The following is a 23,700-nucleotide window of genomic DNA, read 5'->3' on the forward strand; positions in this document are numbered from 1 at the left end:
TGAATGTCAACCGTGGCATCTGAATGGTCATTGTGTGAGGAAACACCGTTCTTAAGATTCCATAGCTCTCCCAACAGCACTACTGAGCAAATACTGCAATTTCATCCCACCAATGGTAAAACTGAGGTTTCAAGCATGTGGGCCTTACCTGAGGCCCCAGAAATAGGAAGCACAAAATTTAAATTCTACACATCATTTCTTTAAAGGGGAAACCAAGAGAGAGTAAAAGGGCCCCAACCCAAGAATAGGGTGGGAATCCCCAAAAAAGAAGTGCGGCTCAAATTCTCACAACCCTTTCAAAGTTTCCATCCAGGAGAAACTACGATGTTACCAGCAAAAGAGGTGGAGCATTCATTATCTTGGAGACCAGAAAGGAGGAGACTAAATGTTGCATTCACTTTCCAGTGAACGAAAAAATAAATAAATAAAAGGAAAGAACATGACTGTTCCTAGGTATGATATAGGGGAAGGTTTATTGTAGATAAAAGGGAGACATAGTCAGAGGCAAGGATGTCTGAGAGAGTCCAAAGTGAGTACCACCCTAAGCCATATGAGGAGAGGGAGGAGGGGAGAGAAGAGGGCTCACCCAAGAGCTGGAGGCTAAAGAGAGTAGGTGAAAGGACTAGGTAACAAAAATGATTGGATAGGGAAGAAGAGCTGGGGAAAGGGTAGTCCAACCCATGGGCTGGAGAAGTTTAGGGCAGACAGCAGAGTATGCCTGCTCTGAGATAGGTACAGATTGAGAGATGATGGGAGAACCTGGTGGCCAGGTCCCCTTTAATATCTTAAGTAGGCACCTTTGTCCAGGGTTTGAAACTTAACACCCAGGAGACCTCTTGAGACCTCAGGAATGTGCCTAACACAGCTTGCATGCTCAGACTAGCCTCTCCTGTCATACTCGCAACTGTCCAGCCGATCCAGAGGAAATGAGGAGAGGGCATGCCTCAATACACTTATGCCACCCTGAAATGTGTCCTTTTGTCTACTGGAGATGGAAGGATACAAGACCGGGGAAGGGGTTTAGGGAGAAGACCAGCCGCGGAGCAAGGAGCAAACCATAAAAAGAAATTGTATGAAAAAGGCCATAAAGAAACTTAGAATTTGTATATTAATATTTTAAAAAGAATTAAAATGAAGAAGTGAAGGGACGAAGGGACGGAGGGAGAGGGGGAGAGAGGAGACAGAGAGAGAGAGAGAGAGAGAGAGAGAGAGAGAGAGAGAGAGAGAGAGAGAGAGAAGAAAAGAAAAAGAAAAAAAAGAAGCGACTAAATAGGCCTCTCCACCAATCGGAATCCTGCTTTCTCAAGACGCACAGTCTTTCTCCCCTAACCCTAACACCCAACCAGCAGTCTAGCGTTTCTCTGTCTCCAAGGCAACCCAGCTTGGCAGTCTGGAGGTGGCGCAGCCACTTCTGGGTGCTGTAATGTCAAAGAAGCAGAGAGGCAGGAGGTGCTCTTGTCAGTAAAACGGAGTTTGTTAGCAGAAACGCCTGAACCAAGGAATGGTTTGAGAGACTGAAAACGCTTTGCAGATATTCTTGGGGTGTTAGGATCTTGTTAGAAAAGAGGGAGAAGACAAGGTAGGGCGTGAAAGTTTATGGGAATTGTAGTTTTGTGTTCTGTGGCGGTCTGGAGACGGAAATCATGAGACTGCCGCCTAGTGGCAGATATGAGGACATCAGGCTCTGCATTTAACCTGCTGTTTTTCCCAAGCCAGGGTTTCAAGGTCAACTAAAAAGGCTGATTCCCACCAGGATTCTCATGACCTTCATAAGAGCACCGGCAAGGTGTAACATGGATTGGAGAAGAGGAGGTATGGGGTGGGGGTTGTAGGACCGGGGAGCATTTGTGCAACGATATGAATGTGCAACCCCTCATGTTGTGTCTGGCTGCCCGCTTTACGGCAGGTGAGCAGAGTGCAGCAATGTGGAGCACTCAGGGTTTTTTTCCCCTTCAAATTTGACGGGAAATCAGACTCTTGAGGCAAATTGGGTCACTACCCGCTCTAATGAGCATCCTTGCTCCTCTGGTCTGAATTATAACTTATTAGGAGCCAAATTAGTGTGGTTGCCAAGGATACAATAGTGCATAGAACCTGTATGTAGCCTTGAACCTTACTTTATTTTTTTAAGATGTTTTTATTTTATATGTGTGATTTGCCTTCCAGATTTTAAGTATGCCATATGTATGCAGTACCAACAGAGACCAGAAGAGGGCGGCAGACCCCCTGTAACTAGAGTTACTGACAGTTGGGAGCTGTCATGTGGATGATGGAAACTGAACTTGGGTCTTTTGCAAGAGGAGCCGGTGGTCTTAACTGCTGAGCCATCCTCTTGTTTTCGAGACAAATTTTCATGTATTCCATGTTGGCTTGAAACTCACTATGCAGTCAAAAATGGCTCTCAACTCCTGATTCTGCGTATCCACTGTTTAGGGGTGCAGGAATATGGGTCCATTTTCTCTGCCAATGAAAATATTAAAAGACAGGGAATAGGCAGAGCAGTGGTGTTGCTTGCCTCCTATCACACCACTAAGGAGGCAGAGGCAGATAGATCGCTGTGAGTTCAAGGCTAGCCTGTTCTACACAGTGAGTCCAGGACAGCCAAGGATACACAGAGAAACCCTGTCTTGAAAAAACAAAAAGAGGAGGGGGAGCAGGAAAAGGTGTTACCAGACATCATGGGGAGTCTCAGCAGAGCCATCATGTGATACTGGAGAACTCAGGGTTCATCTTGGAGCCCTTATTCTCATTAATAACATAAGTTAAGGAGGGTCACAAATGGACGCTCAAGAGCAAAGAAGTGACACCGGCAGAAGCTTTGGGACCATTTATTTCAGTTCAAAAAGAAAACACCAGGACAGGTGAGGTCAGAGGGCGAAGAAGGGAAAGACAAGAGCTACCCTGCTGCAGTAGAGGAGAAAGAGGCTTCAGAAAGAGAGTAAGGAAGCCCACCGTGTCAGGGAGTTTTAAAGCACACTCAGATTTGGCCAACATCTGAAAGCAAACGGAGACAGACAGGGCTTTCTGCTCTTGGGTTTTTATTGGAGGACCAGCAAGAGGGCTTAGTTGTTAAAGATACTCACTGCTAAACCGATGATGCCCTCAACACACAGAGAATCACATGGTACTCATTGAATACACACTGAATCAAAATATAACAAGTTTTATTTGAAAATTAGAGATGATTCTCAGCACCCCTCCACCCTGTGTTATTGGCTGTTTTGTGAATGTAAGAAACAAACATTTAGCTATTAAGTAGTGTACAATAAAGAAAGGTTGAAAATGGCCCAGAAGGGAAGGCGTTGGGGAAACCCCTGGGAAGGCTCACTCAGCTCTTCTGCTGGCTACTGTCACACTGCACAGTCCTCAGACAGGCTTCCTGCTGGGCCTCTCGACACACTCGTCACTCTGCCAGTTGACAGGCCAGGGTATGAAGAAGAGCTTCCTCGGGATGTGAAGTGCTCGGGAGAACAGAGGGCTTGTGTGGGTTGCGTGAAACACAGTGGCTTCACTGGAAAGAACAGCAGGGGTCGTCTCTATGGAAGAGGAGAAAGGGGGGAAGTCACAGTTGGACACTTACTTACATATTCATATATTCTCAGACTCCTTGCCTCATAGCCCCCCAACAACCCCACAGGACTCTACTCGAGGCTTCCGAGATCGTACTTCTCACCTCCAGCTGGGACTTGGCTCCTCAGAACCATGGTCCACCCACTTTGTTCTTCCTCCCCCAGACCATTCCAGCTGCTGCTGTTGCTTGCCTCAGACCTCACGAGGATTCATGGGGATGGGGAGCCTTGCAACCAGGGGAGCAGGCCTGGAGCAAGAATGAGGTCAAGGTGTGTCCAGACCCAAGAAATCTCGTCTTGAGATGCAGCAGTAGCCAGTCTCAGGAGTAGCCTGCACGTCCTAGCTCACATAGCCTGTGCGGACCCTACCTCTGCCACCCTTGAAGTGGTCATGTAACCTGGCAGCCAGGTTAGAGGTTAAACTTCCTCCACCCTTAAGGTAAGTCCAGCAAGCACCTGAAATTCCTTTTTATGCAAATAAGGCATTCCCAGCACCTTGTCCCCAGCCAGTGATGGACACTCACCCAAAACGTCTACCCACTCCCCAAAGGTTTAGATACACCACCACCCCCATTAAATGAGCTCTCTCACTGAAGCTGCCTCCCTAAGGCTGTTTCTCATGCACTCACCGCCAGTTGAGATTCTGTATTGTACCCACCTCCCGCCCCAGCTAAGATTCCCTTCCTCCAGTCCAGCTCCATCGGCAATGAGCCTGGATACCCTGATGGGTACAGCAGGGGTTGGTGCCCAGGCTGGCCTCAGGCATGCACCACCACCACCACCACCCATAGTTTTAAAGACATTTTTAAATGTTTACTTTTATCTTACGTATGTATTTGTCCACATGTGTGTTTATACACCACATGCATGCAGTGTCCTTGGAGGCCAGAAGGGAGGTCAGATCTCCTGGAACTGAGGGTGGTGAGCAATGCTGTGAGTGCCTGGGGCTTGGGACCAAACCTGAGTCCCCTGCAAGAGCAGCAAGTGCTTGTTGCACCTCCTGGGCCATCTCTCCGGCCCCTGATTTATTTTTAATTATTCATGTGTGTGTGCATGTATGTGTGTGTGTGTACATGTGTGTGTCTGTGTGTAGGTATGTTCATGTGAATGCAGGTGCTTTTGGAAGGTGCCCTTACAGGCCAGAAAAGGGTACCTGGTCTCCTGTAGCTAGAGTTACAAATTGTGCAAGTCCTATAATATGGGTGTTGATAATTTAATTTGGGTCCTCTGCAAAAGTAGTACGTTTTTGACTTCTGAACTACCTCCCTAGCTGATGATGATGATGATGATGATGATGATGATGATGATGATGATGATGATATGAGCCCACTTAGAATTATATTTTATTTTATATATTGTGCTGGGGAAGGGAACACACGTCTCCCACAGTAAAGGAGAATGAACAGGGATTTCCTATGCAATTCTGTGACTCTGACTTTGAGCCTACAAACCCTGCCTTGGACATTAGGTTGTAGAGAGAATATCTTGTGTATTGTATGGATGCATCACCTGTCAGTTATGGCCTATGGCTTAGGCAGGAATTAGAAGGTGGGACATCCGGGAGAGAGAAAGGATTCTCGGATAGAACCAAGCAAAAGGTTTGCCGGGAAGATGTGAGGAGATTAGCACAGGTAGCCAGGCACATGGCAGGATGTAGGCTAGAATAAGTGGGATATTTTAAGTTATATCCGGTCAGAGAAGAGGTTACATGGCCAAGGTGTGTGTAAATGTATTTTGGGTCTGGGTCTTATTTCTGGGAGCATGGGACTGGGAGGAAGAACCAGGGCCTAACTTAAATCAGTTATTTAAAAACCAAGCTCCTGAATCCAGTGACAACAGGTAAAGCTACTTTGCTGCCAAGACTGAAGACTAAGTTCTGTTCTTGGAACATGTATGGTAGAAGAAAAAACTGATTCCAGTAAGCTGACCCCTAATCGTTTGTATGCCGTGGCACAAGCACACAGACACATAGCACACACACCCAAATAATAATAACAAAATGTAAGAGCTAGAGGAACCCTGTCTCAAAAAAACAAAAACAAGCAAGCAAGCAAACAAGAGGTTTAAAACTAATCTCCCCGACTCACTGGCAAAAGGTGAAAATGCCCTTCCCGGCCATACCTCAAATCCAGGTCCGGGTTACAATAGTGGCAGTAACACTGGAGAAGAGAACGGTGAAGGCATGGGTGTGAAACAGAGAAAAATAAAACATAAAAATCAAACAACATCTGGGATTTACCTCCCGAGTGTCCCTGTCTCCCTCAGCCCTCAACTCCAATCCATGAGCAGCTAAGAGTTAGCATTTCTCAACCTGTGGGTCAGACCCCTTTGGTTGCTGAGGATCCCTTTCACAGGGGCCACCTAAGACTGTCAGAAAACACAGATGTTTATATTATAATTCCTAACAGTAGCAAAATTAGTTATGAAGTAGCAAGGAAGATAATTTTGAAAGAAGTGCAGACCGACAGGAGCCGGATGTAGATCGCTCCTGAGAGACACAGCCAGAATACAGCAAATACAGAGGCGAATGCCAGCAGCAAACCACTGAACTGAGAATAGGTCCCCTGTTGAAGGAATCAGAGAAAGAACTGGAAGAGCTTGAAGGGGCTCGAGACCCCAAAAGTACAACAATGCCAAACAACCAGAGCTTCCAGGGACTAAGCCACTACCTAAAGACTATACATGAACTGACCCTGGACTCTGACCCCATATGTAGCAATGAATATCCTAGTAAGAGCACCAGTGGAAGGGGAAGCCCTGGGTCCTGCTAAGACTGAACCCCCAGTGAACTAGTCTATGGGGGGAGGGCGGCAATGGGGGGAGGGTTGGGAGGGGAACACCCATAAGGAAGGGGAGGGGGGAGGGGGATGTTTGCCCGGAAACCGGGAAAGGGAATAACATTCGAAATGTATATAAGAAATACTCAAGTTAATTAAAAAAAGAAAAAGAAAAAAAAAAGATAATTTTGTGGTGGTGGTGGTGGTGGTGGTGGGGTGTTACCACAGCATGAAGAACTACATTAGAGGGTCACAGCATTAGGAAGGGTGAGAACCACCACAGGTCTAGCAGATCTAGCAGGATTTCCCTTGTGTCTACAGCCCCTGGCCTGACCGTCTCTCTTCTTCTTCTTGTGTCCTGCTCCAAATTCATTCCACACTTGGTGCCCTCCACAAGAGGCCTGATTTCCCAGCCAGATGGGATGGGCATGTGGCTGAGTGGGTACAGTGCTTGTTCAGCATGCATGAAGCCCTGGGTTGATCCAAAGCACCCCCTAAGCTAGATGTGGCAGTTCACCCCCATAACGCCAGCACTTAGGAGACGAAGCTGAAGGAGCTTCATCCTGGTCATCCAAGGTCATCCTAGCCTACGTTAGAGACTCTTGTCTCAAAAACCCAACATGAGCCGAAGAGGCGGCTCAGCAGGCAAAGAGGTGAAGACTTGGTCCTTAAGACTTTCCTGACTATGGAGGGGGCAGGGTGAGGAAGGATACAAAGTGTCCTTCACAGGAAACAGGAAACAGAGCTCTCCGTGGGGAATGGCCTGGCTCTCCTCCAGGCTGTGGAGGTGTTTCTGTTACTTACTGGCCAAGCCCAGTAAGAACTCAGTCTCTGAGATTGAATTCCAACGGCAGTAAATTGGAGCAGTGAAACTAATGCTATATCGGATGTACTCACAAGCTTGCTTAGGAACTTTTAAGTTACACAGAGAATTTAGCCGAAGGAGCGCTGCTTCCTTTATGGCTGAGGTAAGTTGTGTGATTCTCACTGGGCTCCTGAGGAAGGTATTAAAGTTTAGGGCTGTTGAGAAAGTTCCTGCTGATGTTTATTCGCCAGGACTGTCTGTCCTTTAGGCTTCTTTCCCATGACAAAAGGAGACAACTCAGACTTTAGAAACAGCAGCCCCACATCAAAGACTATGGTTCTAAGAGCCAGCTCAGGGGACAGCACAAGGTTACAGACATTATTGAATCCTGGTCTGCCTTAAGGCCTCTGTGCTCCTGTCAGTAAAACCATAATTCTGCCAGACAGGTAGAATCACCCTGGGTAACCACCATTTGAAGAAATCAACACTAGTATACATAAGACATAATTCTGGCAATATCTTGCCCCGTGTACAGCTCTTATCTGCCCAAGTGGCCTCTCCTCGGGGCCTCTCCTCCACTCTCCGTTTAAATTGTTCAAAGCATACTCTGGGGCTGGTACAATGTAAAATGCATACACCCAGGGTGTATATAAATTGCTAAAATCTCTTATCCATGGCCAGCTCCTCTTTGGGCATTAGCTAGAACCATATATGTGCAATTATTCAAATTTCCACTTTAATCTCCAAGTGTGCAGGGGTAGTTTTTCACTGGGAAGGCATATTGATTCTAGAACACTAGGAGAAGCCTGACTTCCGAAAGCTGTCAGATGACACCGACATAACTGCACACCGAAACACACACACACACACACACACACACACACACACACACGCTCGCTCTCCCGTCCTACCTCCCCCTTCTGACAGCTCTGTGCAGACTCCCTTCTCCCATGATGCTTCCTCCATTTCTCCCTTCCTACCCCGTCCCTCCCTCTCATCAATCTTTCACCCTCCCTAGATAGAAAGGCTGCCTCCTCACCCAGTCTCCTTTATTGTAGGACACGAACAAGAACGTCATCACCATGTAGGCACACCTCAGAAAGTTCCATCCACTGCTCCTCACAAGTGTCCTGGCAGTGGTGGTGGCGGGAGGAGGCTTCACTAAAGGCAAATGCTGACAATGATTAATAATACCCAGAAACCCCCTCCCCCTTTGCCACTCCAAACTTGTGCCCCTAGTTGTCTCCTGGGTTGGAAGCTTTGTTTATATTCGAGGTCATGGCCATTCTCTCCCATCTTGGTAATCTCTCAACTTCCAGGCAGACCGTTTGCTGCTCTTTTGCACCAAGTCTAACCTGGTTTGCGGGGGTGGGGGTTTCGGGGATGGGGGTGGTGAGATGGGGGAGTGGGAGGTGTGGGTGGGGGTAGATGACAACCCTCTCAGCAAACCACCGGTAGTTCTGAGGGAACCACACTAATTTTCCTTTCTTTTTGTCCTTTTGACTGACTTGGTTTGGGTTTTTGAAACGAGATCCCATGTACCTCAGGCTGGCTTCAAACTTAATGTTGCTAGGGATGACCTCTTGATCCTCCTGCCTCAGTTCCCAAGGCCTGGGATCACAGGCATGCACCTTCAAGCCCATCTTACTAATCGTTCTACTGCTCTCTGTGTGCATTGTACACACACGTATGTGTTGTGTGCACGCATGTACACACACACACACACATGCGTGGCAGTTCCTTCATCAGTCCATCCCATCTTATTCTTTCATTACACTTCATTTATTCTTTTCTTTTTTTTTTCCTTTTTTTTTTTTCTCAGACAGGGTCTCTCACTGAACCTGGAGCTCACCAATTTGGCTAGGCTAGCTAACGTGAATTCCACACGGGCAAGGCATCTTGCTTTTACCTGCTAAAGCATCTTGCCTGCACCCCCAATTTTAATATTCTTCCTTTTCTAAAGACATATGTGGTGGTTTGAATGAGAACGGCCTCTATAGGCTCATATGTTCGAAGCAGTTCCTAGGATGTTTGGAAAGGGTGGGAGGTGTGGCCTTGTTGGAGAAGATATGTCACTGGGGGTGGGCTTTAAGGTTTAAAAAGCCCACAGCATTCCCAGTGAGCTCTCCATGCTCTGTCTCTCTCTGTGTGTCTGTCTCTCTGTGTCTCTGTCTGTCTCTCTGCCATGTGCCTGTAGACCAGATGTAAATCTCTGCTATATCTTGTGTCATGCCTGCCTGCCACTGTGCTCCCCACCATAATGGTCATGGATTCATCCTCTGAAGCTGTAAGGAAACCAACCAATTACACACTTTCTTTTATAAGTTGCCTTGGTCATGACGTCTCATCACACCAATAGGAAAGTGACTAATGGGGTTGGGGATTTAGCTCAGTGGTAGAGCGCTTGCCTAGGAAGCGCAAGGCCCCGGGTTCGGTCCCCAGCTCCGGAAAAAAAAAAAAAAAGGAAAGTGACTAACACAATGTATTTTATTATCATTGTGTGGGTGTGCACAGTGTCTGCACAGGCGTGTGCATGCCACACCTGTGGTGGTCACAAGGCAACGTTGTGGAGTCAGGTTTGTCCCCCAACCTTTACGTGGGTTGTGAATGGGCCATTCCAAAAACGCTTTTAACCACAGAACCATCTTGTGGGTCCCAGTTTCCTTTATATTGGGTGTCTGTGGGATTCTCAAAACCTCCTTAAGCATGTTGCTTGGTGGTTCTTTTAAACATACAAATCCCGAGTTGGTTCTCCTCCTTCACTGGGGATCAAATTCAGGCCTTTGGGCTTGGAGGCAAGCACCTTCACCTTCTCAGCCTTCTGGTCAACCCAGGAACTCAACTCTTAATGGCAGCTGCATATTGTTAGTTCTAGAATTGTAATGCTTGTTATAAACTATAGCTCGCAGGGTCATTACTAATAGCTCTAGGGTTGTTTGTTTTTGTTTTTGAGACAGGGTCTTTTGGAGCCCAATGGCCTCCAACTGCCTATGTAGCCTAGGCTAGCCTTGATCTTTTTTCCTTTCCTCCTAAATCAGCAGCTTTCAACCTGTGAGTCATGACATCAGGGTCGACTGACCCTTGGAAAACACAGATATTTACATTACAATTCATCACAGTAGCAAAATTACAGCTATGAAGTAGCAATGAAAACAATTTTATGGGGCTGGAGAGATGGCTCAGTGGTTAAGAGCCCCGACTGCTCTTCCAGAGGTCCTGAGTTCAATTCCCAGCAACCACATGGTGGCTCACAACCATCTGTAAAGAGATCTGATGCCCTCTTCTGGTGTGTCTGAAGACAGCTACAGTGTACTTATATATAATAAATGAATAAATCTTAAAAAAAACCAATTTTATGGCTGGGGGTCTTCACAACACGAGGAACTGATTAAAGGGTCCCAGCATTAGGAAGGTCAAGAACCACTGCTCTAAGTGCTCCGTTCCCACTGGTTTATTGTTATTGTTGTTCGTTTTTGTTTTGTCTTGTCTTGTTTTTGAGACAGAGTCTCACTTTCCTAAACTGGCTACTCCGTCCAATCCAGCTGTAACCTGAGATTCCCCTGCCTCTGTCCATGCTGGCCTCTGATAACGACATCTGACAAGTCTTACCTACATTTTCTGATGTTATTTTTCTGTTTTGTGTTTTGAAAAGGGGTCTCACAAAATCAAAACAGGCCTTGGACCTTCAAAAGCTGCCTATCTCGCCCTTGAACTTCTGATCTTCCTGAGTGCTAGGGCTACAGGTGTAAGCCACCGCTCCCATTGGGTGTGGCCCTAGGGTACTGGTGAAGCACGTCACAAGGTTCTTACTAGGTAAGTGCTCTGCCGAATCCAAGATCCTTTAACACAATTGATCCACCATCACCGGGAGGCTGGTTTCTGTGGTTTTCTGCATTTCCAGGGGAGAGGATGGGGTCTGGAGGTCGGCGGAAGCAGGGTGCCACTTCTTACCTTAGTGCACCAGGCACCTTGACTCAGAGGAGCTGAGCAGAAGGGAGAGGGTCGCTGGGGGCCATGGATGCTCCCAGAAGCCTCAGGTGCGCTGACACATCTGTGTGACCTTTTCTCTGATACTAAATTGTACCTCACTCAAAGGGGAGGTGCTAACCGCCTGCCCGCACCACAGGAGGGATCAAGCACACAGCCCCACCCACCTTCTTCTTGGCAGTTACTTGTTTCTTCTAAGGAGGAAGAACATGGAGACAGTAGAGGAGGGGAAGAACAGGAGAAAGAAGGAGAGAGAGGGAAAGGGAAGACAAATAAAGGAAAATTAGGGACTGGATGGAAATCCAACTGCAAATGGTGCTTCTGTTCCCTTTGGTGAAGGGGGAACTTTCACCTCCTTAATGTCACTTGGTCACTTGACTTAGGTTCTCTAGTGCCACTCGGCTATTCCTCTGTGTGAAGTGCCCTACCCACAGATAAACGAACATGCACGCATATGCATACAGTATGCACGTGTGCTGATCTCCTCTGTTCCTTCTAGCCTTTGCTTAGATGTCAGTTCCCATGGACTGTAATAGCCCAATTCCCTCCAGCATCCTCTAAAAATGCATCAGCCTCCTCCACATTGGGCTCTTGTGTCCTCTGCTCTCCTCGCTCCATCGGACACCAAACAGTGTTCTTCAGACTCTGATCCTGCCTCTTGACCACTTCATTCTCCTCTCATCAGAATACCAGCTGTGTGTTTGTCTTGTTTTGTTTTTAAAATGGCATTTATCTCTTTGGTATATGTGTGTGGAATGCATGTGTGGGGGTGTGGAATGTGGGGTCTGTGTGTGGTGTGCGGTATGTTTGTGTATGTGTAGTGATGGTGGTTATATATATTTGTGTATATATATGTATATGTGTGTGATATTAGGAATGTGTGTGTATGGTGTATGTGTGTGTGTGGTGTGTGTGTGTGGTGTGTGTATGTGTGGTGTGTATGTGTGTGTGTATGGTGTGTATATATGTGTGTGTGTATGGTGTGTATGTGTGTGTGGTGTGTGCATGTGTGTGTGTGGTGTGTATGTGTGTATGGTGTGTGTGTATGTGTGTGTGGTGTGTGTGTGTGTGGTGTGTGTGTGTGGTGTGTGTGTGTGTGGTGTGTGTGTGGTGTGTATGTGTGTGTGGTGTGTGTATGTGTGGTGTGTGTGGTGTGTGTGTGTGTGGTGTGTATGTGTGTGTGGTGTGTGTATGTGTGGTGTGTATATGTGTGTGTGTGGTGTGTGCGTGGTGTGTGTGTGGGGGGGTGTGTGTGTGGTGTATGTGGTGTGTGTGGTGTATGTGGTGTGTGTGTGTGTGTGTGTGTGTGTGTGTGTGTGGTATGAATTTGTGTGCCAGAGTACACATGTGGAGGTCAGAACACAACTAATAACAGTCCATTATCTCCTGCAGCCCAGGGATTGAACTCAGATCATCTGCCTTGGCAAGAAGTGTATTTTCTCACTGAGCCTTTTCTCCAGCTGTTTGTTTGTTTGTGACATGATCTCAAGTAGTTCAGGCTGGCCTTGAATTCATAACTTCTGATCCTTCTGTGTCCACCTCCAGAGTGCTGGCACTGCAGGTCTCTACCACCTCACTCAGCTTGCCAGCTGCCCCTGGGACACATTTGGTCCCATTCCCCCTTCTATCTCAACGCCCAGAAGATGACTCAGCACAGCAAATGGAACCTGAAGTAGTGTCTGTTGCTCGAGTATGTGATGTCATGTGGTCGTGCTGCCAACGATGGTGGAGTTCAGGCATGTGGGGTTCGGTGACATCTCTTCCAACCCAAAAAGCTATGTATATCGAAAACCAAAAATGATGAAGCCACCAACTCACCATTCAGGACTTGGAGGCTCAGCAGACCTAAGGTAATAAAGAAATGCAAACAGAATCACCAAGGTAGCCAGACAGAACCCAGGTCAATAGGGCTCACAGGCTCACCCCAAACCCCTGTCTCCTAACGAGCCCTGCAGAATTCTGGCCCACTTGCCTGCATGCCTGTCTCCTCCCTCCCTCCCTCCCTCCCTCCCTCCCTCCCTCCCTCCTTCCCCTTCCCCTCCCTTCCTCCCTCTTCCCTTCCTTTGATATAGGAGAAACTGGGAATAGTAAATTGATGTTACAAAGGATCTACTAAACTTTCTAATGAAACATTAAGCACACAAAGAAGAAATTAGCTAAAGGAGCTCTCTGATTCTCTTATGCAGAGGTGATTTTGCCAGGCTGAGACAGGATGGCCTTGGGTGACAGATCTTGGGTGCATGGCAAAGCAGCTCTAGTCCATCTCAGGGCAAAAATGACAACAGTTTATTCTGTAACTCCCCGCATCTGTCCAATCAGTCAACACTTGGCTTTTCTGTCTCTGTAAAACATGTTTAATTGCCCAAAATGTAACCTGGAACTATAGAAGACAGGATGGATGTTCTGTTCAGAGCTGGTTCCCTTCTCAGCATTAGCCAGAACTACTCAGGCCCGTTAGATTATTAAATTCCTTATTAAATTCTAAGAGGTATAGCAGTTTCTCACAGGGAAGGTATGTCAAGCCTACATTCTTTAACACATTCTATTTGGGTCTCATTGAGGTTCTGGCTGACCTAGAACTTGCTATGTAGCCCAGGCTGTCCTCAGACTTACAAAGCTCCCCCTTCCTTGGCCTCTGCAGTCAAAGGTGTGTATCATTCTGCCCAGTACTGCCCCATCTTGTATCATTACCACCACCATCATCATCATCATGTGTATGTATATGTGTTTACCCATGTGACTATGGGCACAAGCATATTACAGCAAGCATTTAGAGGTCAGAGGACAACTGGCAGGAGTCAGTTCTCTCTTTCCACCATGTAGGACCTGGGGATCAAACTTAGGTCACCAGGCTTAGCAACAAGACCCTTTTTTCCAATGAAGCATCCTGCTAGAGTGTGTGTGTGTGTGTGTGTGTGTGTGTGTGTGTGTGTGTGTGTGTGTGTGTACGTGTGGTGTATTTCTGCCACGTGGGCAGGCCGGAGGTCAACCCCAGTTGTCATTTTTCAGGGACTAGCTATCTTGTTTTTAGAGACAGAGCACCTCTCATTGCTCTTGAGCTCACAAAGTAGACTATGTTGCCAGGTCACTGAGCCCCAGACATCCACCAGTAGGTGCTTCCCTAACACTAGGATTATAGGTGTGCACAGCTACTCCCAGTGTATGTTTTGGTGACTTAAGTCAGGTCCTAAATTTCCAGGGAGTCCTGAGCCCACTGGCGACACATCTCAGGTTCCCATCTTCCCACACACTCTGGTGATAGAAAGAAGCTTGTTACCCAAGTCCAGGGTCCACAAAGAATGAGGTGCTTACCAAGGATCCCTGTGGTCCATCCAGGAGATGGGAGGTATTGGTGAGTCCAGGGTCCATGAGAGAGGAGACCACAGGAGGGAGAAATAAATCACAACATTAGATGGTGGGAGATGGGGACCAAATGAGCTCAGAGCCCAGGACAGAGCAGAGCCCAGGGTCTTAGAGCAGAGCTGAGGAGGACTAGCCTAAGAGACCTGGAGGTCAACGCAGAATCTGATGATGGTGGTGAAGGACTGAAGGGATAGTCAGGGCATTTTAAAGTATAAGTATCCTTACATCTTAGTTATGGATTTCATTTCATGTGTATGAGTGTTTGCCTGCATTTGTCTATGCACCATATGTATACCTGGTGCACAGGGAACAAGAAGAGTCGGGTCCCCTAGAACTGGAGTTACAGACAGCTGTGAGTTGGCATGTGGGTGCCAGGAATGGAGCCCAAGTGTTCTGGAAGTGCTCTCACAACTGAGCCACCTTTCCAGCCCCCAATAGTGTGCGTGTGTGTGTGTGTGTGTGTGTGTGTGTGTGTGAGAGAGAGAGAGAGAGAGAGAGAGAGAGAGAGAGAGAGAGCACGTGTAGAGGACGCTGATAGGAACCGATTCTCTCCTAACACCACGTGGGTACTGAGATCAAACTCAGGCTTTGGTGCAAGCTCTTTTTAACTTCTGAGCCCCCTTGCTGTTCCTCCAGCCGCCCTTTGGAAGATGAGAGTAACGCATCCCCCCTCCACCCCTACCCCTGACAGTCCCTGCACTGATGTGGGCCTCCTGGCAGGATAAGATGAAGCAGGTGAAAGAAGAAAAATAAGAACTTACGTTTCAGTACTGTTGAGACAGGGGCATCAAGGAGAGGAGAATCCAGGTGGAACAGTTGGGTATAGTCAGAAGTGAAGATCCGAAAGGAAAGGGGTGTTAGCAACGCCTGACTCCCACCTGGAGTGTCCTCAGCAGAGGCCCACCCAACAAGGGACGTGGATGTATCATCCAGGCAAACGGCACAGGCAAGGCTGTAGACAGAGACGCTGGGTCGTCTGACCTGTCTGCTCTAAGACACTTTCATCCCTGTGCATGGAATCGCCTGGCCCATTTCCCCTGGGGATTCACCTTCCAGAAATCTAGAGGGCATCAGGAAAGCATCTCCACTCGTCTCTCCTGCCTCCCGCCACCCTCCTCACATCTCCCCACCCCACCCCACCCCCACTCCAGTCATGGAGGAAAGCTTGGATCCTAGCTTTTATTTGGTTTTGTTTTCTACCTATAAATGCATATAACTCCTGTGGTCTAGGACAATGGGGCAGTTTAAGAATCTGCTCAAATCCTGAGACTCCAGTAATACATACAGTCCCAGACCCCAGTTTACAGTCCCTGGAAGTGAGCAGACCCTAAAGGCCACCTGGAGTCTCCTCCACTGATGGAGTAAATTCCCCTAAAAACAGCTTTCTCTCCCCTCCCTCTCCTCCTTTTCCTCTCCTCTCCCCCGCCTCCTTTTTTTTCCCTTTCTTTCTTTCTTTCTTTCTCTCTTATTTTTTTTTTTGCCACAGAGCCTTATATAGCCCAGGCTAACCTAAAATTTGATATGTAACTGCACTAGTCTTGAAATGCTAATCCTCCTGCCTTACATAGCATTTAGAATGCTGGAATCATAGGCAAGTGCCCAAGTCTAGCTCCCTTCTTTCTTGTTCCTCCAAGTATCTGGAAACCTCCAGTTACCCACAAGGAAGGAAAAAAAAGAACTATAAAAACAATTTTCCTCTTTTTTGTCTTTTTTTTTTTTTTTTTCAGAGCTGAGGACCGAACCCAGAGCCTTGCACTTGCTAGGCAAGCGCTCTATCACTGAGCTAAATCCCCAACCCCTAAAAACGATTTTCTTTGCTAGGCATGGTGGCGTATTCCTGTAATCCCAGCACCCAGGAGGCTGAGGCAGGAGGATCAAGAGTTTGAGGTCATCTTTGGTTATATATGGAATTTAAGGCTAGCCTGGGCTACTTGAGACTTTCCCACCAAACAACAAACACCAAAAGGACATCAATGATAAAAGGAGAAATAACTTACTTTTCACTGGACGGTAGATTGGAAGCAGAATCAAGGAGTCCATGTGGGAAAGAATGGGCCAGAGAGTAAAATGAATATTGGTCCCTCTGTCTCTGGTGCCTTCCATTTTCTTTCATAAAATACTTTTTAAGGCCTCTGACAGTTTTTCTTGTGTTCTGTGGAACTGACTTAGAGAGGAAACCAGGTTTGCAGAATCCCAGAGCAGATAAAGCCAATGGTCTCCTAATGCCTCAGGCCGGCTTCATCTGTGAGCATTAGCAGAACTCTAACCTGGGCTATCTCCCTTGCTCACCTGCAGAGGCTGAACATCCCTAATCCGAAATGGCTCTGTGATGAGATTTTTGCTGGAGTAGTTTCGCTGTGACTTGTTTTCATTGTTTTAAAGCTTATTTTATTTTATGTATGTATACCCACCTGTGTAACCATGTGTGTATGCCCTTGCAAGCCAGACGGAGTCACGGGCAGCTGTAAACTGTCTTAAGTGGGTGGCACCTAACTCAGGTCTTCCAGCAAGCAGAGAGTGTTTATAACCGCTGAGTCTCCTCTCTGGCCTCCATTTAGTTTTAATCTTTGAGACAGGGTCCTCTCACTCCACAGATAAAGGCTATCCTGAAACTCTTTCTGTAGGGTGAAATGCAGTCAAACCCCACCCCCACCTTCACAACCACCACCCTCACCCCCACCCCCACTTCCATTTCCCAAGCGCTGGGATCACCAGTCTGAGTCAGCACAGTTTTAGACTTGGATGTTGTCCAGATCAGATCTGGGAGGGTCAGGGTAAGAGTCTCAACTGATAGAGTCAATGTCCTGTTCACAATTCTGAAAATGTCTGCAATCTGAAACACTTCCAGCTTCAAGCATTTCAATTAAGGAAAACTGAAGCCGCACTAGACTACTGAAAAGCAGAATGTGGCTCAGCCAATCAGAAACATCCAATATATTTATATTGTACCATCAGGGACTTTGCAATGGACTGAACCAGGTAAATCAATAGAATTGCTGTGACCCATTCACGGTTCTGCCTGTATTACTGGCCCTTCATCCTCTGTCCTCCAGTGTGCAATCCTGTCTGGACAAAGTTCCCCCAAACTACTTCTGGTTTTTCTCTGTGTAACTTGTGAATTACTTGCTCTAACAAACTTTTTTTGTTGTACTGGGGATTTGACATAGATCTTCTACATACTAGGAGAGCACTCTACTGCTGAGTTATACCCCATCCCTCACTGGGGGATGCTAGGCAGGGGCTCTACCACTGAGCTATATACCCTCTTTTTACTTTTCATTTTGAGACAGTTGAGTTCATGGCTACCCTGGGCAGCTTAGTAAGAACTCATTTGAAGATAGAAAGTTGGGCTGGAGAGGCGGCTCAGTGGTTAAGAGCACTGACTGCTCTTCCTGAGGTCCTGAGTTCAAATCCCAGCAACCACATGGTGGCTCACAACCCTCTGTAATGAGATCTGATGCACTTTTCTGGTGTGTCTGAAGACAGCTACAGTGTACTTAGATATAATAAATAAATAAATCTTTAAAAAAAAAAAGAAAATAGAAAGTTAAAAGTTAAAAGCCAGGCATAGTGGCACATGCCTTTATCGTGCCTTTAATCCCAGCACTAGGAAGGCAAGAGGCAGGTAAATCTCTGTGAGTTCAAAGCCAGCCTGGTCTGCAGAACTAGTTCCAGGACAGCCAAGGCTACACAGAGAAACCCTGTCTCAAAAAACAAGAACAAAAACACCCCCGCCCTAAAAAACAAAATAAAAAAGGAAAGGGAAAGAAAGAAATTAGGAAATTAAAAGTGTATCAGTACAACACTTATTGGAATCCCCTAAGGAAGAACTGGGGGTATGATTCAGCAGTAGAGCCCCTGCCTAGCACACACAAGGTTCTGAGTTCAATCCCCGGCAAAATGGGGGCAGGGAGAGCTGGGAGTCATATGCTTTCACAGTACTTACTTTCTTCTTCTGTCCTGTCTGGAAGGAAGAATGAATGCCGCCATGTTCAACAGGGGAGCAGAGACAGGGAGAAAAGTGTGGGAGCGAAATTGGGGGTGGGAGAGGGAGGAGGAGGAAGAGAAAGAGAGAGAGAGAGAGCACGAGACAAAGAGAGAGCGGGGAGGGGAGGGAGAGGAGGAGAGGGGGAGAGGGAAAGAAATTGATTAATAGTTTTGCCACCAGATAAGCATCCCTGACCAGACAGAGACAGAGATGAGGATGCTATCAGAAAGCAGGCAACCCAACTCTCTCTCTCAATTTACAGAATAGGGTAGGGAGTCTGCAGCCACTCTTTCTAAAATAAATATTTATGAAGCACCTACTTTATCCTGGGCATAAGCAAGGTTTGGGTAAAACGATATCTACTCCCAATGAACAATATCCATGGTTTTCCAGGAGCTTGCAGGGGAGGAGGACCAAGTGCCTTGTGAAGTGGGACAAAGGAGGGAGTGGTGTTCTGGTTGACCTGCAGGGCATGGCAGGAACTTTTAAAGGGATTCTGGTTGCTGACCTGGAATGGTTACCAGGGGAGGCGTCTTGGAGGAGGATATGATGTTTTTTCTGAAATCTGAAAGATGAGCAGGGATTAGCTGAATGGAAAGATCTTGGAAGGGGAAAAGAAAAATTATCCTAGCCGTAGGGAAGAGTGTGGGTATGGTCCTACCGGGAGAGAACTCAGCTGTAAAGGGGCTGAGAGACAAGATTATGGCTAGAAGAGGCAAAGAAGGGTACCATCCTAAGAGCAAGGAAGGTGTTGCTGAACAAACAGGACTGTGTTTAAATCTTGGTTCATTCACCTTTTCACTGTGTGAGCCTCCTCTGACATTTCCTCATAAAAACAAAATCAGAAAGGTTTGGAGAGATGGCTCAGCAGTCAGGAACACTGGCTGCTCTTGCCAGACTGAAGTTCTGAGTCCCAGTACCCACCCAGGGTGGCTCACAACTTCCTGTAACTCCAGCTCCTGGAGATCTGATGCCCTCCCTGTTCCAGCCTCTATGGGTACTGCATGCACATGGTTCACAGACATACAAGCGGGCAAAACACCTATACGCCTAGAATAAAAATTAATAAATTTAAAAGAAACGAAAAGGAAACAGTGAGCTCCAGGTTCACTGAAGAGAGCCTGTCTCAAGAAAAAATAATGTGGAGAGTGATTGGAAAAGGTATCCAGCATTGACTTCTGGCCTCCATGGCTCCATGGGTGTACACACTGACCTACACACCTGCATTCATGTTGTACACACAACAGACTCAAATTCGAGTGGTGTACATCTTTGATCTCATGACTCAGGGGCAGAGGCAGGTGGACTGGGAGTTCAAGACCAAGTTGCCCCCCCTCTGTCTGTCTGTCTTTCTGTCTCTCTGTCTTTGTCTTTCTGTCTCTGTCTCTCTTTTTCTTTTGTTGGGTTTCTCTGTGTAGTCCTGGCTGTCCTGGAATTCAATTTGTAGACCAGGATGACCTAGAACTCAGAGATCTGCCTGCCTCTGGTTCTTGAGTAGCTGAGACTAAACATGAGCCATCACATTTAGGAAGATCTTGCCCACCTGCCCCTCCCCACACCCCACCCAAAGGAATCAAAGTAGAACAACCAATGTTCAAACAAAGACTTCCAGAGTTAGAGGTGTCACTATTAAAACTGGAGCTGTCCTGGGCAACACACACACACACACACACACACACACACACACACACACACATTGCACACACACACAAAAATATATAATAGCAGGGTTGGGGATTTAGTTCAGTGGTAGAGCGCTTGCCTAGCAAGTGCAAGGCCCTGGGTTTGGTCCCCAGCTCCGAAAAAAAGAAAAAAAAATATATAATAGCATGGCATCTCTCCCTCTTAGGAATATCATGGGAGGGGGGATAAAAAACCAAGGAAGATCTGAAAATTCATTAGCTCATTTAAGGTGCTTGATAGATTTTTTTTTTCTTGGTCTTCTAGACAGGATTTCAAATCCCAGCTTGATTTGTGATGAATTTATATTGTCTGATTCATGGGACCAGGATCTCTGTGGAGACAGATTTCCTGGCATGTCTGTGAGGGATTTCTTGTTTAACTGAGATTCATCTGATGCTAGAAGACCCACTCTAAATTTGGGCAATATCATCCCATAAGCTAGGGTCCCAGGCTTCATGAAAAGGAGAAACCGAGGAGGTCCTGTTGCACTGTAGATGCCATGTGATCAGCTCTTTAACTTCCAGACACCATGGTTTCCCCACCAGCACCACCACCACTGTAAGCTAAATAGACCCTTCCGTTTCTAAACTCAGGGTGGTCTGTCATACCCATGAGGAAAGTAACAGATAAACCCTGGTACTCACTACGTAGCTCTCTTTCCACCTTGTAGGTCCTGAGGACTGGACTCAGGTCCTTAGTTTCAGCAGCAAGTGCCTTTTGTTTGCCAATGAGCCATTTTACTAAACGTTTGCTACCTTGTCCCCGATGACTCTGACCTTTTCCGCTCTCAACTCCAAGCTAATCGTACAGACATTAAGTGACTACTGTTCTATCACAATGGTTTATATCTACCGGTGGTTCTCGACCCATTTGGGGGGTCACATATCAAATTTTTACATTACAAATTGACACAGTAGCAAAAGTATAGTTATAAAGTAGCAACAAAATCATTTTTTGGTTGGGGTCTCCACAACTTGAGGACCTGTCTTAGAGGGTCGAAGTATTAGGGAAGTTGAGAACCTCTGGTTTGTAGATACATTCGTATGTATAGATTATATGATCTAGCATTACGGCTATTAGTGCCCCACAAGGTTGATATTAGAGGCGAAGGGCTTAGGAGGTGGCTTGGGAGAGCTCTTGCTGTGCAAGCGTGGGGATCTAGGTTCTGATCCTCTTGGCACCTTTATAAAAACTTGGCTAAGGCCCCCCGACACCTGTAGTCCCAATACTATGGAGATTCAGTGACGGAAGAATCCCAGGCACTCACTAACCAGAGCCAACCGTCAAACAGTGAGCTCTAGGTTTAGTGAGAGACGCTGTCTCATGGAAGTCAGGCTGAAAGAAATACAACTGGACAGCAATGTCCTCCCCCTGCCTCTGCCTCCCAAGGGCTGGGATTAAAGGAGTGCACCACCGCCACCCAGCATAATTTTTTTTATTTTAAATTTAAAACCAAATAAACAAAGCACAAGGCGTTCTGCAGCTGCGTCACTCCTTGTGAGCTGAAAAGAGGGATTTCACACTTACCATCTGGGGACAGTCTATTCATTAACCCTGAGGGAGGAGACAGGAAAAAAAAAAAAAACACAGACAAATGGTATCAACACACAGCAATGGAAACAGAAAGAGAACCCGCAGCCAGCGAACTTTCCAAGTGTGGGGGAAGTGAGGCTATGATGCCTTAGCTCCTGAGGCCAAGACCATTTAGGACGGTGAGACAGGGGCCACATTAAGCCCAGTTTGGTTGTTTTTTTAAATAGATTTTTGTCCCTAGCGATATAGAATACATTTCAATTTCTTTGTGGCTTTTTGTCTTCGGCAGTCTCCATTTCTCTGCCTTGTATTCCCATTTTTCCCTTGCACAACGTGGATCTTTCTGGACTTACTACACTCCAAGAGCAAAGGAGGTGGAGATGTACACTCTGACCCAAGCCAGTCAACCAACCAGGTATTTCTGCACTTGTGGACATAGACAGAAACCCAGTCCCTGCTATAGAGGAACACACAGATAACTTCAGAGCAATAAAAGACAGGGTAGAAGACTCACCAAGAGGGACACTCTGAACCCCCTTAGATCTGCTGGGCTCCTCAGAGTCCCTTCTCTATCCAATAAACTGTAACATCTGCCATTAAACTTTCACTGTGTGTCGAGCTATTTTTCTGTCTTTCCATCCTTTAACTATTGGAGAAAAGGAAACCACCTACCAAGAAGTAGCAGCATCACTTAGAGGATGGGTTCTCAACCTGTGGGTCCTGACCCTTCAGGGGTCAGATATCAGATACTGTCTATATCAGATATTTCATCACAGTAGAAATTACAGTTATGAAATCACTTTATGGTGGTCACCATAACATGAGGAAACTATATTAAAGGGTTGTGGCATTAGGAAGATTGAGAACCACTGATTTGGAGTTTCCTTAATAGTCTCAACCCTTTGACCCAGCTCAGTCATACAAGGCATCATTTGCTTCCAGTGTGGTCTGAACACCAGGTCAGTAGGCAATCTCATCATTGTACAAACATCAGGGGATGGACGTCCTCAAACTGAGATGCTTATGTTATCAGTGTATGGTATTAGGGTCTGCTGAAGTATATGCAATTCATCACTGAAGTAGAATGTGACCCAACACATGGTTGCCATGCAGTACACGATCCCACTAGATCCTGAATTAGTTCTATCTTTGGACTTCTGTCACCATGCAAAAAACTTACCAATGTTTTGGGGAGCCACCTATCTTGTAGTTTCCCCTCCCTCCAAGATTTAACTTTTTTATTTTTAATTATGTGTATCTGTGTGGGTGTGTGCATGTGACTGTAGTGCCTTAAGAGACCAGAAGAGGGCAGCAGATCCCTTGGAGCTGGAGTTAAAAGCAGTTCTGGGCAGCTGAACGTGACTATTGGGAATTGAACTCTGATCCTCTAAAAGTAGTTGAGACATCTAACCACTGAGCCAGCTCCCTAGCCCCCACCCTGTTCTTTATTTTTAAAAGTGCGGAGTTACTTATGCTGCAGTAAATGCACGGAGGGCCAAGGAGCTGTTGGAGTTGGTTCTCTCCTTTCACCTTGTATGTCTCTCTCTGAATTAAGTCAGGTCATCAAGCTGACCTTCTACCTCCTGAGCCGTTCTGTCAACCCCCTTTAAAAATGCACACATTGGGGGCTGGAGAGATGGCTTAGCAGTGAAAAGCATTGACTGTTTTTCTAGAGGTCCCGAGTTCAATTCCCAGCATCCACATGGTGGCTCACAACCCTCTGTAATGGGATCTGATGTCCTCTTCTGGTGTGCATGAAGACAGCATACTTGTATACATAAAGTAAGTAAGTCTTTTTTCTTAATGCACATGTAACTATTATGAATAAAGCTGTAATGAGCATGGTTGAACAAATGTCCTTGTGGTAGGGTGAAGCATCCTTTGGGTATATGCCCTCTATAGAGCTCAGTCTTGAGGTAGATTGATTCCCAGTTTTCCGAGGAACTGCCATATTGCAACTTTATTCATAATAGCTGGAAACTGAAAACCTAGACG

At 46.6% G+C, this 23,700-nt stretch overlaps 1 long non-coding RNA gene across 3 annotated transcripts; it reads left to right on the forward strand.

The window, feature by feature from the left end:
- The first annotated feature begins 1,256 nt into the window (after positions 1 to 1,256).
- On the forward strand, positions 1,257 to 22,306 carry LOC134482883 (uncharacterized). 3 transcript variants are annotated; one of them, XR_010059557.1, is made up of 6 exons: positions 1,257 to 1,579; positions 1,713 to 1,812; positions 2,167 to 4,008; positions 10,804 to 10,964; positions 12,684 to 12,988; positions 21,995 to 22,306. It is a non-coding gene; the product is annotated as an uncharacterized LOC134482883 (long non-coding RNA). The 3 variants fall into 3 exon arrangements; XR_010059556.1 differs by having other exon boundaries at positions 1,257 to 1,812; XR_010059555.1 differs by having other exon boundaries at positions 1,266 to 1,812; positions 3,735 to 4,008.
- The last annotated feature ends 1,394 nt before the right edge of the window (positions 22,307 to 23,700 follow it).

This window comes from Rattus norvegicus, chromosome 1 (genome assembly GCF_036323735.1).
Source record: "Rattus norvegicus strain BN/NHsdMcwi chromosome 1, GRCr8, whole genome shotgun sequence".
In the NCBI taxonomy this organism is placed as follows: domain Eukaryota; kingdom Metazoa; phylum Chordata; class Mammalia; order Rodentia; family Muridae; genus Rattus; species Rattus norvegicus.